Source organism: Aphelocoma coerulescens, chromosome 4 (assembly GCF_041296385.1).
Source record: "Aphelocoma coerulescens isolate FSJ_1873_10779 chromosome 4, UR_Acoe_1.0, whole genome shotgun sequence".
Taxonomy (NCBI): domain Eukaryota; kingdom Metazoa; phylum Chordata; class Aves; order Passeriformes; family Corvidae; genus Aphelocoma; species Aphelocoma coerulescens.
Window position 1 is genome coordinate 55,418,242 of NC_091017.1, and position 13,884 is coordinate 55,432,125.

At 42.7% G+C, this 13,884-nt stretch overlaps 1 protein-coding gene across 10 annotated transcripts in view; it reads left to right on the forward strand.

The window, feature by feature from the left end:
- The first annotated feature begins 407 nt into the window (after positions 1-407).
- Positions 408-13,884, forward strand: part of APBB2 (amyloid beta precursor protein binding family B member 2) — a 166,993-nt gene continuing 153,516 nt past the window's right edge. For 5 of the 10 annotated variants that reach the window (XM_069014216.1, XM_069014217.1, XM_069014214.1 and 2 more), the window contains exon 1: positions 1,066-1,271. The gene's annotated coding sequence lies outside the window, so the exon portion shown is untranslated. Of the gene's footprint in view, positions 455-578; positions 598-1,064; positions 1,272-13,884 lie in introns of those variants that run through there. The other 5 variants (XM_069014215.1, XM_069014221.1, XM_069014220.1 and 2 more) reach the window with 4 other exon arrangements.

Genomic DNA, 13,884 nt, shown 5'->3' on the forward strand with positions numbered 1-13,884 from the left:
CTGTCTACCTCTCTGCCTCTCACTATTGCCAGAGGAGCACTGGGATAAAGCAGGGGGCATTTTGGGAGCGTTACCAATTATCACTGCCTCATCTTGATATGGGCATTACTACACTTGCCAAGCACGAGCCAAGACCATTCTTTTTTCCCTAAGGAGAAAAAAAAATAATTTTTTTTCTCAGGGGGTAGACACACAACCCCTACCCCTTCACAGAGGTACCTCTGCTCTGATGTGAGCTGTTGACCTAAAGTCCCGAGTGCGGCACCGCCGAGAGGCCGCGGGCCTGAGGCGGGCGGGGGCGGCGGGGGCACGCAGCCGCCATGGCGGCGCAGCCATCGCCCCTCGCCCGCCTCGCCCCGCCCGGCCGGCACCCTGCGGGCCGCGGCTCTGGGCGGCGGCCGGGGCGGAGGGAGAGGAGGGGCGGTGGCGGCCGGCGGCCGGAATCGTTTCCTGGGTAAGCGCAGCGGGCTGGGAAGCGTTTCCGGAAGGCTGGCCGCATCCCGCAGCGGCTTCGGGCGCCTCCGGGGCGGGCGGCGGAGCGGCGGGCAGGCAGGCAGGCAGACAGACAGACAGACAGACAGACAGACAGACAGACAGGTAGGTAGGTAGGTAGGCAGGCAGGCAGGCAGGTAGGCAGGTGCGCTCCGCGGCGGGGCGGGCAGGGCAGGGCAGCACGTCCCGCGGCAGAGCCCCGGTGCGCGGCCGCCCGCGGTGCCGCCGCTCCGCCCGGGCCGCTGCCCGTGCGACCGGGCAGGAGGCCGGGGGAGGGTCCCGCCGCCCTTGCCTGGGGCGATTCCGGGGCATCCAAGTCTCGGGGGTGGGGGGCCGGGGCCGGGCTGCGGTCCGCTGCCTTTCCCCGGTGTGCAGGAGCGCTGCCGCTGCTACTGCAGAGCGCTGGCCGAGCCTGCGGCGAGCGTGGGCTCTGTTCCTGCGGGCGGCAAATAGCAGCGGCGGCCGGTCTTGTTCTGCTGGGGGTGGTGCGGTAAAAAAGGCTGAAAAGTGGCAAAAGTACCCGTAGAAGTACCTTTTTTTTTTTTTTTTTTTTTTTTTAAATTACTAGAGTGAGCGAGTTGAGCTCTGTGATTAAATCGTACTCGAGGGTTGCACGCGGGGCTGCAAATGGGAGTGTTCAAAAAATACAGTCCTCGGAACAAAACGTGAACCCCACGAACGCGTCTTGGAAGTTGTCAGGAATTTGCTTGGGTCCCAAGGCAGCAACGGAGCTACTTTTCGTTGCGGCTAGAGAGACAGATAAAATGGAAAGTGTAACGGTTTGTATTTGTCCTTCATTGCTTTGCCTGCTTGTTTGCAATGTTTTATAGCTCTTGTCTGGGCTCCTGCTTGCTAGGGAGGGTAAGCGTACTTCTGGGCTTTAAACACAAAATAACTAAAACCAAGAAAAACCCCAACTTTGTAGTGGGGATGCGCTTGTAGGCTTTGTGTGTTGTGGATGCTGTTGGTAGCTGTACATGGTAAATGGTATCTGCAGTCAGCTGTTCAGGGTAACAGTATCTGCTGCAAGTTTCAGTGCTTCACGGAAGATCTGCTGTGTTGTCCCAGAAGCTGAGGTACGGCCGCTGCTGAGCTGCTGCAGCTTTGCTGTGTCCTCTAGCTCGACGGTGTGCTCCTCCAGTTTATTCTAGATCCTACGTGTCGTCATCCTGCCGTCTCGTGCTCTAGTATTTTCTGAACGCCTGAACGAGTTGTCTGTCTTGGATTTAAAACTATTTTCTGCCGGCATAATTGCATTTAGTTAAAATAAGAGTGCAGATGTCCTAGCATTTAAAGGAAGAGACATCCTCTTATGGTGACCTTGGGACAAAATCTTGGCTGATTAATTTCCTTGCCTGGAACAGTCATGTGGAGTGTGGATATTTTTGTTCTTCCTTTATAGCAATAAGTGTGTGATGGAATACTTTTTGGCTTGTATTTTTGGGGTGGTTTTTTTTGTCATCTAAGGGAAATCAAGGTCTGGAGAAAACGCTTTGGGATAAAGAGTAATTTTATCCTGTGTTATGAAGTAAACATAACTGTTGTAACAAGGAGGAGGATTCTTGGCTCTGAAGCAGTGCAAGTGAATGGGCCTTTCCCAGCAAGAGTAATCTAAATAGTAGATTAGAACTGTGGGAATAATTTGCTAGGAGAGGGAATGCGTGACTTGGAAACCTGGATCATTCTTCTTGTTTTTCAGTTCTGCAGCTAAGTTGGAAACCAGTGACAAAACTGGTCATTTTTGGTGTGGTATTGAGTGGACTCTGCTGTGCCATTAGTCAGAAGGGATGGTGACTTCCTTAGGAAATGCCTGAGGAGCCTAGAAAGGGCTGCTGCAGGGTTTGAGCTGAAGAGAGTGGTGACTTCAGGAGCTAGTTAAGGGGGGATTTGAGTACTTGAGATTGCCTGCTGTGAGGATTATTTAGCAGAGGTTGTGAAAAACTAAAGTGAATCCTGGTAGTTGATAGGTAATGGTGAGCAATCGACTGATTACATCTCCGTCAGATAGCAAGCTTTGACACAGGATGTGCAGTCATACTGGAACAAATCATCCACCCTGAAAACAAACTATACTGTACATCCCTTTCTAGTGGGACACAAAGCCTTGCCTTTGTACCCTGCTGTGAGGAAGGAGTTCCATTACTGGGAACAGTAGAGCCAGGGATGTGCTGGGTGCATTGGCTGATCACTGACCAAGTTGCTGCTGCCTTGCTGCTATGGAGAAAGTAAAGGTGATGGTGGAGTGTGTTAGGCCAGGACACAGGAAGGAGAGGTGGTGGAATGGGTGCGAGCTCCTGGGGAGTGCCAGGCAAGGGTTCTCTCACCTGTGCCCTGGGTGGGTCAGTGCAGATTGAGCCTGGAGAACAGCAGTGTCAATTATTACAGAGAAGACAAGAAAAGCCTGGCTTGTTTAGCCTAGCAAATAAGGCTGAGATTGAATATGATTGCAGTCTGCAAGTACAGCAGAGATATAAACATGAGAAAGGGAGAGAGGAGCTGTTTAAGCTAAAGAACAATGTTGGCATGAGAACAAATGGATATGAACCGGCATGAATAAATTTAAGCTGGAATTTACACATTTTCTTCCCTAAATGGGCTCAGGTTCTAGAACAACCTTAAAATGGGATAAACGGGAGCAAGTCCCTTAACTGGCTCTTGAGGATATGTTGAGGAAGTCTGTATTGTGTGCTTGGCTGTGGCAGTAGGAGAGGAGGCTTGGTGACTCAGGAAAAGCTTTTCTGTATGTCTGAGTTAACTGAATATAGATTTTATGTGTTAGTGTTTCTTATTTTTGAAATCTGACTTTATAAAATTGTTATAAAAATGCCTGCTTTACAGTTTGTATTGCTACATGGTTGCAATGTGCTTAGTGGACACTTTCTGAAATGTTTTGCATGTTAGCTTTTTTTCCCCCTCCAAAATAATGTGTTGTCTAACAACTGCATGTAATTGTGTAGAAAATCTTTTTCCTTGAAGTCCAAGCTGTACAAAAGGAGACTATGTTTGCATGTGTAAGATGCTTGATCTTATTAACTTTCAGATTAAAAAATTAATTGCAGTAATTTTCTCCCCCAAATAAAAAAGTAATTCATAAATCTTCTCATAATTCTTCTCAAAAAGGAGGTCTTGGGGGGCTGTGTAGTAGACCCAGATGTGTGAACTAAGACCAGTTCTCCAAGATATGCTGGGACTGGAAGACCGGAATTAAATGAAGTTAAAGCAAATTTGAAAACAAGTCTAGTTGAGCTAGTTGTGCATGGGATTTGTCTCATTTGTTGTCCGGCAGAATAGCTGAGTTATCTGGCATGGTAGTTGCAGTAGTTGAACTTGTATGAAGTCTATAGTTGGTTTGAAAAATACTCTGTGTACCCTTCAGCCTGCTTTCTTTGTAATCTGTTGTCTCGTGCACTCTTTTTTTTTTTTTTTTTTTTTTTTTTTTGTCTCCATGTAAGCAGGTGTTGAAGGAAAAATAAGAACAGTATGCCCTCATTCAAAACCTCCACTACAGATACTCTCTGAACCTCTGGCTGTTTCTCAGCTGCGTGTTACCAGAGTTGGGTGCAAGCTTTCCCTTCAAAACATTTGGTGTCTTTTGGTTCCAGATGCCTGTCTGGTTTGTGTGCAGCCTCCTGGGACCTTGTTGCAGCCTCTCTGGGCTTTAGCCGGGAGTGCTGCTTGTCTGTAGGTCTGCTTCTGGCTGTGAAAAGAATTCCTTCTTTCTGCTTGGCTTCCCCGGAATCCCTGCTGAGATTATTGTCTCTTTTACCACTTTCCATTCACCTGCAAGGGGTGTTACAGGTGGGAGGCTGTAGAGCTCTGGCAGAAGAACTTGAGGGAAGCATTGCAGAGAGTGCCCTGGGATTGCTAAGGAACACTGGTTTATCTGTGCCTCATCTGGGAGGTCTTGGTTGCTGAAGTCTATTGCCCAGGGTGTAAGAGCAGACCCTGCACTAAGGCGACTGGAAATGAATGTAGGAGTCTGCCCTGACAAAGACAACACTCGCAGGACAGTGAGTTAACCTTGTGTAGTGGGTTTCTTTATGCCTTAAAAAGATAAAACTCGATTTAGCTGGAGATCTGAGGACAGCCTCTAAGTTCTGGCTTCCAATGTTAAAACCATTTTCTTTCTTTAACTGAAATGTGCTGAGCTTCAGTCTCCCCTGAAAATGTGGTATTTGTTTGGATAAGTATTTAGATTGTGATTTTTACTGCTGAACAAACCCTCCATCTGAATGTAACACTGATTAGTGCATTTTTAAAGTTATCTGCATACCAATTAGGGTGAATAACTAGATGCAAATATGTGCCTTTATCAGTAGTCTTTGCTGCATTTGTTACTGAACACTGATCTCAGCTGAATGAAGTCTAGGAATTCATGAATGTAAACTACTAACTTGCGTAGTGGTGCATTAAAAGTAATATGTGATAGAGGGAGGATTCCTAGAAAATAAAATATGCAAATTTTTCTTCTGATCTCAGTCCCAGATAGCCAGTGTCTGTAATTCTGGTTTGTTTTACCTTATGAATAGTGCTATGGCTGTAAAGTACTTTAAGGAAACTCTTCTCAGACTTGTATTTGACAGTTTAATCTGTCGGACTTCACAATTTAAAAACCTGCACTAAAATCTCAGTGGTGTTCTGCTGTAGCTATGCCAAAATAGAGTTATAACTGAGTGATTTATTACTGTTTGGCTGTTCTTATTTTCTGGAGAAAAGGGGAATCTTTTTTTTTCCTTTGTCTTCCTTGCTGGATTACATTGCACCCGAGATAATATACCCTGTCAGACAAAGTATCAGCTCTGTCTGCCTTTGGGAAAACCCTCCTGGAAGCACTAGTCATGCTTCACTATTACATGCTTTTAAGCAATTCTGCAGTGTGTTTAGTTGTTGTGTTGGAGGTTCGTTTTTGTTTGCCTTTAGTGCAAGTGCAGTTTAATTTTCAAAAGCACCAAAAGGAACATTTCTAAAGTACTTCTGCAGATTTCAAGTGTAGATGATGTGTTTAGAAATAGCATTTGGGTTTAATGTTGGTGTTAAAATATGTTTCATGCAGGACTCTTAGTCACAGCTGATTTTTTCCTTATGTCTATTAGCTAGTTACAGAGAGAGGTTTCCCGATGTAATTACTGTGTGTGAAGGACAGATTCCAAAGAGAAGGAAATTGACAGGCATTAAATGTTCCTTACCTTTATGAATTAACTTGTTTTAACAGAAGAAACTACCACAAGCTTCATATATTTTGTTGTTGTCATCTGTCGTAGAAACTTGTATTTTCTTTGCAGTGTTCTCTGGGTAGGAAGCCCTCCAAACAGTTATTAAATGGCAGTCATTAGTGTGACTGATATTGGCACAAATTAGTTAAGACTTTATTGGAAACCTTGTAAATATAATTTCTCAGATGAGTTGAAGGGAGATGCTGCAGGGTTCTTAGAGGCCAGCTGCAGAATTCAGCAAATGAGGAGCTTGACATTAAGCCATCCTATGTATTTAATATAGAATTTCATTATAAGGAGATGGAAGCAGTTGGGTAAATATGACAACTAGTTCATTGCTCTCATGTTTACACTTGCCTTGTTAATTCTATTTGCAAAGAGGATTATTGTTAGGAAAAGGTATTTCTTAGCAAGGTGTTGAATTGTGTACCTATGAAGGAAGCTGTGCAGAGAGCCAGCATGAAACATGAAAAGGAACTGCAAGGAAGAGAAATAAGGAGGAGGAATGCTCTCCCATGGAGAATTTGGCACTTGACAGATCAAACTGGGATTTAAATGTGGCAGAATGGAAAGATAGTTTGATTAAATTATTTAGATGAGTTGGAGATCTATATGAATAGGCCGCAATCTATGAAGCAAGAATCTATTTACAGGAAGATTCGTCTGGAAGTAAATACAGTAGGGAGCCTGGGTGTTTGGGATGCATGTGGCTTTAAGAAAACCTTCAGCACTATGTGATGGTCCTGTCTCCTTGGCACCCTGCATGCCTCCTAAGTGAGCAGGAGAGGCAGGATCTCCGTCGGTTTTTGTTGTTTTTTTTTTCCTCCCTGATACTCATCTGGGTGTGAAACCTTTGGGGAATGTAAGGTCTTACCAAGTCAGGTACCCTGGTGGAGTGGCAGGTCGGGAAATAACTCATATTTTTTGAGTCCTGTGGGAGTCAGCTTGCCTTTTTCTTTTTTTTTTCCTTCTTTCCTTCCCTCTCTCTTTTTCCCACCATAATTCAAGAAAACAGTGAAACAACAGAAGAACCATCAGTAAAGGGCGTGGTTTAGCACAGTATATGAAAAGATATATGTACTCAGAAAAACAGGATTTTTTTTTTTTAGAAGTTTGACATTCATTCTCTTAAAAAGTTCTCAAAATTAGGAAAAATTTTTGATGATACTTGTGTATTTGAAAAGAGAAACATTAGAAAAAACCCATGTTTTTAATTATTTGGTGTTTGCTTCTTGGAAAGATTTGAGATCAGACTTATTGTTAGATAACTTTGTAGGGTGGTAAGATGACTAACAAAAGATATTGAAGTAACACAAAGTAATGTTGGCTTTAAGCATGTGTTATTATTTAAGCATGTGCAAGAGCTGCTAGCAAACCATGCTTAATTATATGTGCGTTTTAACCTTATTTTTATAATCTTTGCATGCTGTTATGTCAGCATTGACATGTATAAATTTTTCAGTGAAATATCCTGTATATTTCCCTTTGCAAGTATGAATTTAAACACAGGTAAAAATGATGATTCTATACCTGCCAAAATATAGGAAGCTTTTTGGTAGAGGCATATGGGCATTTAGGGAACAGTAATTCTTTTTTGAAAACCAATATAGATATGTCCTAATGTGATAAAGATGGTGCTGTTTGTCAGGCAAACAGTTTCAGTGTTCCCTGGGAAGTTTGCCTTTGCACCCTAACAGCATGTCAATACTGTGATGCCCTTGCACTGAAGTGTAACTCTTGATGGCAGACCACAGAAAATTCAGGTATTCTCAGTGAGGATCTGTGTGGGGAAGGGGATCAAGAGGGGCGATTGGGAGACTCTGGTGGATGTCAGTGAGGCTTGATGCCAAGGAAGTCCTGAAGTTATGGGATCCTCAGAGCGTTGTTAAAGGTTTGTTCCTCAGGCAGGAGTCACTTTTCTGTTGTATTCTATCTTGCTTTGGGCTAAAATCAGCCAGCATGTGTTGCATGTTGGTTCAGAAATACCGTCTCCATGCTCTGGTTTTGGCCAGCCAGTGTGTAGCAACATATACAATGAAGTGATATGGTTCTACTTGCTCATTTTTAGGCAGAAAAAAGGGGGATCCCTCAGTGCTTCCCTGGTCCAACCAACAAGTCAGGAGGTGGTGCTCATTTTCCCTCCTTTCCAATGCCTTTCCAATGTGTGTACACATTTTACAGGGATGGGAACAGCTGACAGGCAGGATATGGCAAGGTACATCCCTAAATTTGCTGTTTCCCTGGTAGCAGAGGCTCTGGTGACCCTTGTAGCCTCAGAGATGGGGCAGCTGAGAGCTGTCACTGTCCTTGCCTTGGAGTAACCCTGAGGCTTTACTGAGCAGTCTACCCTGCCAGTCTCTGGAGAGGCCCCGGAGTTGGCGGCTGGCTGCCTGCCATCCTGCAGCACAGTGCCTGGCTGTGCTGCTGCCAAACCTGCAGGTAGGAGTGCTGGCTGGGCAGAAAACATTTTGTGGGATTTATCCAAAATAAATATCTAATTTTGCATGGGTGAGGCTGAAATTCTTCAGCTGCACCTCCTGCCAAAGCAGAAGAGAAACCCTTCTTCCTCCCAATGATTTTCTAAGCTTCTGCACATATGCGAGGTAAAGATATTATTTTCCGAAATTTAAAATTTGGATCCTCCTTCCTTGAGTTGAGATGGATGTCTAGATCTATACTGCTTTGAAAGCCTGTTGGAAGACATGTAACCCAAACTTCTCTGAACCTCCCCCAAAAGGCTCACATTGAGGCATTTAGCCGATTTTTTTGCTTCTGCTATGTGCTTCTACATAATCCTTGAAGTGTAAATATAGAACTGGAAAAAACAGCACTTGATCTGGTATCCCAGCTTGCACTAGGACTTAAATTAGGAAATATGAGCTTCTGCTATAAATCAGAAATTTGAGTTTGTAACTCCTTAATTTTTGGCCTGATAAATCCTGTTACTCCTAGAAAGCCGTTAAGGTTCATGTCTGTAAGTCCCAAGGTTGTTTTAAATCCATGGGTTAAGTAACACGTATGCAAAGGTTTAAAATAAGACTGTCAGCCCACACAACATGCTGGCCGTAAAACCAAGCCTGGACAGGGTGGAGCTGATTCAGGACATGCTGATCCAACTTCAGACTTAACTAGTGTTGAGCTTTAGCTTCTGCTGCCTATACTTTTGCTGCGATACAGAGATGGAAAATTCACAGGTTGCTGATATTTGTGCTACTGTCATTAGCTCTCCCAGACTAATGGGGTGGATGGATACTTTTTGCACAGTGTTGTCAGGCTGTCCTAGAAAACTCTTGCTTGGCACACAGTGTATGTCCAGAGTTTTCCTGGAGTGCTCTTGCTTGGCACATGGCGTGAGCATGTCCTAAATTTTTCCTGCTGCCGAGTGCAAATACTCGGTATCTTCCTCAAGCAGCCAGTGTTCAAGCAGGGAACTGGGCTTTCCCCATTCTCGAGTCGTTCTTTGAGCTGAGATTGCAAGCAAATATTTTTAACATGGGTAGATGCAATGTGCTGTTATGGCAGGATGTGAATCCTCCTTGCACAAGGTGAGCTTGAAATGAGGTGTTGAAATTCTAGATCCGTGATGGTAGAGGATGAAACTGTATTTGAAGAGATTTTAAAAACTGACAGAGGAGATGCTCTAAGGACACACATACCCTGCAATTCCAAAATGAAGATACTGGTGCTCCCAAAGGCTGGCTCAAGAAAGGCACCTGCCAGAAGGCTCAGATGGAGGAAGGAACGAGTACATAAACAGATGAAGAGGAATTTTAATTACACAGAGGAGCTAGATGATGAGATTGGCTGCAAAATGCAACAGTAAAATAAGCCTAAATCACTTGCATGGAGTTAGGCACTAACTGTGATATAAAACTCCTCTGTGGAGCAGTGAGGAGGCATAGTCTGTGCTAAGTACAATATAAATGCATTTTAAAATGTTTTCTAGGTTTCATTCTTTTCTCCCCTTGTCTGTTTTAAGGACAGACCAGGGTTTATCCTGTAAGATTCTAAGTACCCAAATTTGAGAATAATTGTGTTTTGTTTTGCAGAAACTGGAGTTTCCACGTGGGAGTTTCATGCACAAGCTATGTTCCTTTGCATTTTCTTGGCTATTGTTAATGTAGTAGTGTCTGTAGCTTTTATTATCTCTAATTCAGAAGCGTAAGCTACCTCAAATGCTTTCACAGCACAACAGGGAGTTTTAATAGGCTGTGAGAGACCCTGTGCAAATCTTGTCAAGTGGCCACAGCTGGTTGGTAAAAATGGATGATTAAAACCTAGTGTTTTCCAAAGGCTTGTAAGTTGAGTGTGACAGGCTCATTGATTAGCCATGTTTCTACCTCTCTCAGAAGCTGTGGGTGAAAGAACCTTTTCTTTGAAACAGAGCAGTGCACACATGAATGCTTGACTCTTGTGGAGCTAATACTTTCTTACCTCAGATGGTATCTGCGCACCATACAAGAAATGGTAGTAAAATTATTAGTACTTGTGAAATGGGTGTTGTCGCGGTTTTTAGCCATAACTAGAAAGCAACACAATATCTTAAACTTGATAAAATGTTTCAATTTGAAGCAAAGGACTTTGAATTCCAGAGAATCTCACAATTTTACCAGGTGAAGTAATGCAGCTGAAGTAGTTTTTTACACTACTCAGTAGTGGTTTTACTGAGTGTCTGCTGAGGTTTGCCAGTGAAACGACAGTGTGGGTTTGATACCCTCTGATGGGGAGCAAGTATTAAAAAAAAAAAAGGCAGCGCTACTGGGAAGTCTGTCTAGTGCTGTTAACTTAAAGGCCACCAGGAATGGCTTCAGAAACTGAGCTTACTTTAGAACAGCAGCTTATTGTCAGAATCAAGATCAGGAAATTCACTTCTTGCTTCTGAAGAAAAGTAGTGTTAGGAGGCTTTAAGAGCTCATTTCCTTCATTTACTCCATGCTTTTTCATGCTATAACAATATCTGTGTTTAAAACAACCTTTTTCTTAAAACATTTATCTTCAAAGATAAAAGCAAAGTATTTGTAATGTTAGCATGGGATTGGCAGCTTTTAGTTAGATGCTCTGAGTACAAAGTTAAGAAATAGCATGCCTACAGGCATTTTTAGATCTGCTGGTTTTCCTGTTGTCACGTGGTTTTCTCCACATTAATACAACTTTTGATAATTGCTCCCTTGACCCAGTTACTCTTTTTGTACTTTCCTTTCCACATCCAGTCAGGCAAGCATGAACATTTCATGTATGTTAGAAATGAGAAGTTTTGTCTTCAGAAATGAATCACAGGGGAAGGGGAGGAGGGAGAACAGCAAGTCTTGTGGTTTTTCCTGCATTCTAAATGAAATTGCGTAGGTAGATGCTGTGTTTAGGTCCTACCACACTGATGGGGTTTCCCCCCAAATACTGATTGTGATAGATGAGTTTCTTAAACTGTATTAATTTTTTGAACTAAAAACTTAGGATGCAAGTTACCTGTTAGCAGTGATTGTGTTGCCAAAGGAGGTCTGTTGATGCCACCACTCAGGCAAGTGGCATGTTTTGGACTTTACTCCTGTGAGATGGTAATTGACTGCTGGCCCATATTATAAGGGCAGAAGAAGGTATTAAAAAGAAGAAAAGGTGTTTTTTAAAAAGAGGAGTAATTACCATCTTATTTTTCTGAGTAGGGCCATTGGTAATACAAAAGAAACTAGTCAATTCTTTTTTTTGTTTGTTTTGTTTTGTTTTTTGAGGATAAAAATAGGAGCTAGGGGTGATGATAGCATACCAGACACTTTGAGGTTGCTTTTATCACAGATGATCTGTTTTCCTGAATATTCACAGGTAATCATTATCACTTGGGTCCTTCTGTCTTTGTCTAGAGGAAACAAATCTTGCTTTTAGCCTCCATCCTGGTTTTGTGTAAATCATTAATTGCTCTTCTGTTTGTTAAGCTGCAGCCAACCATCAGACGTGGAATCATATTATTATTATTAAGGAGCTCTGATGCTTTAATTACATGTGTGCCACACTTCCTAGTGCTATAAAAGGGAGGTTATACACTGCCTGTGCATCCAGGCAGGCATAGTGGGAATAGTACTTGGGATCTTTTTGTGTGAATTTTTGAGTGACTGTTATTAAGAATGTCATGTGTATGTAACCTTTCAGCATACAGAGCATAAATTGCTGCTCCAAGTAAACTTAGAATGTGCAAGCAGTAGAGCTTTGCTTTGATTAATTAATTCTCATGCGCTCAGGTAGCAAAATTGGTTGAAATTTGGTGGCTTAATTTCGCGTCACTGACCCCTTTGTACAAAGGTATACTTGTTATCTCAGTACAGCAGTGCGGGATTTCTGAGGACAAGCACTGCAAGCCGCCAACTGAGCTGAAAGGTCTCATGTGTCCCTTCCCCAGCATGGAGTGACTTAACACCTCCTCTCAAGGCCTGTGACACAATTGTGCTTGTCTGCAATTAGTTGCTTGACTAATTCCCAGTGTTGGTGGTTACTGGTGGTTACAGAGATAGCAATGCTGTTGCTCTATACTAGGTATTATATAAAGAACAGAAATTAATAGGTATATTTTGTTGCATAAAATGTGGATTTCCTTGAGGTGACTTTTCATATTGGGAGGGAAAACATGAACTTTGATTTTCTCCTTCTCAGCAGACTGCTACTTCTTGGAGTAAGTGAAACAGAAGCTGTAGGAAAAGCTGTTATTTTCTTGGGTGACTAAACATATTTTATATTCTCCATATTGAATCATAGAATGGCGCGGGTTGGAAGGGTCCTTAAAGCTCATCTTGTTCCAACTCCCCTGCCATGGGCAGGGACACCTTTCACTAGAGCAGGTTACTCAAAGCCCTAACCAACCTGGCCTTGAACACTGCCAGGGATGGGGCATTCACAGGTTCTTTGGACAACCTGTTGCAGTGCCTCACCACTCTCACAGTAGAGAATTTCTTCCTAATATCCACTCTAAACCTACTCTCTTTTGATTTGAAGCCATTTCCTGCTTTCCTGTCACTATATCCTCTTTCTCCATCTTTCTTGTAGACTCTGTGAAAGAGAACTTCATGGTGTTTTAAACCTCTGCTCTGACCAATGAAGTATTGTGTTTTCATTCTTTGCATATTTCTTGATTTGGCTCTAATAGAATATAAACATGTGTAAAAGTTATTTTTTGAAATGGTAACAGCCCTGGTGTGTTTGAACCACTGTGTGTTTACAGAAGAAACAGTCAGTCTGTTAAGTTTTAAAACAGATATTAAAGGAAAGAATGGTTAAAGCCATGTATGGAAAATGGGACAAAATGCAGCGTAAGTTAATCTGTTGGTAGACTATGTCAGAGTAAATGATCCTTTATATTCTTTTTCCTACCTTAAAATGTGAGTTAGGAAAAATATTTTTATTTCATCTGGTCTTTAATAAAACATTTGTTGTAGCAGTTGTTAGAGTTACAAAGCAGTTAAGGATTGTACTAAAGGGGAAACAACAGAGGAGCAAAGGAGACGCCTAGGTTGTGGAAGACTAGGGGTGGGATATTGCCACAAAAAATTTGTCAACCAGAATTTAGGAATGCTCAAAACGTACATTAATCTTGCTGGTATTAAGTAAGATGTTGCAGATATGCAGATGTATCTAACCATTATACAGAAGAAGTAGAGCCATTATATTGTGTACTGTGGAGGTCTTGTCTAGGAAGAAATGAATCATTTTGATAATGAGAAATTTGGTATAATAAGGCTCCTTGTTCTGAACACAAGCATTGGCTTTACCCCACATAGTACCCAGCATTTTGGGGGGGACATGCTTTGGGATTTCTTGTCCCTTGCTTTATCTGGTCTTTCCCTGCCTCCTTTCCAGCTCTGCCTCAGTTTGCCTGTTTTTGATCTCACCTTTTCTTTCTGAAGTTGTACAGTACTCTTCTTTGTGCTCATAGCTCTGGAAAAGCTAATTGAAACAGATTTTGCTAATTGTCTTTGGAAGTGGCACAAAGGATGACTGGACAGGCTTGCTCAGCCGGGGGAAAGGGAAAAATGCTTTATAATTCCTGGGCTTTGAACTGCTGCTGGCTATATGGTTTCCCAAACTGTGGTCGCAGTTTCCTATTTGGCTGCTAGGAGTTGAATTCCAAAAGCTTCAGTAGAGTTCTGGTTTTTCTTGCTGCAAAAGCTTTGGCAAGGACTTCACTGCATACATAATTATA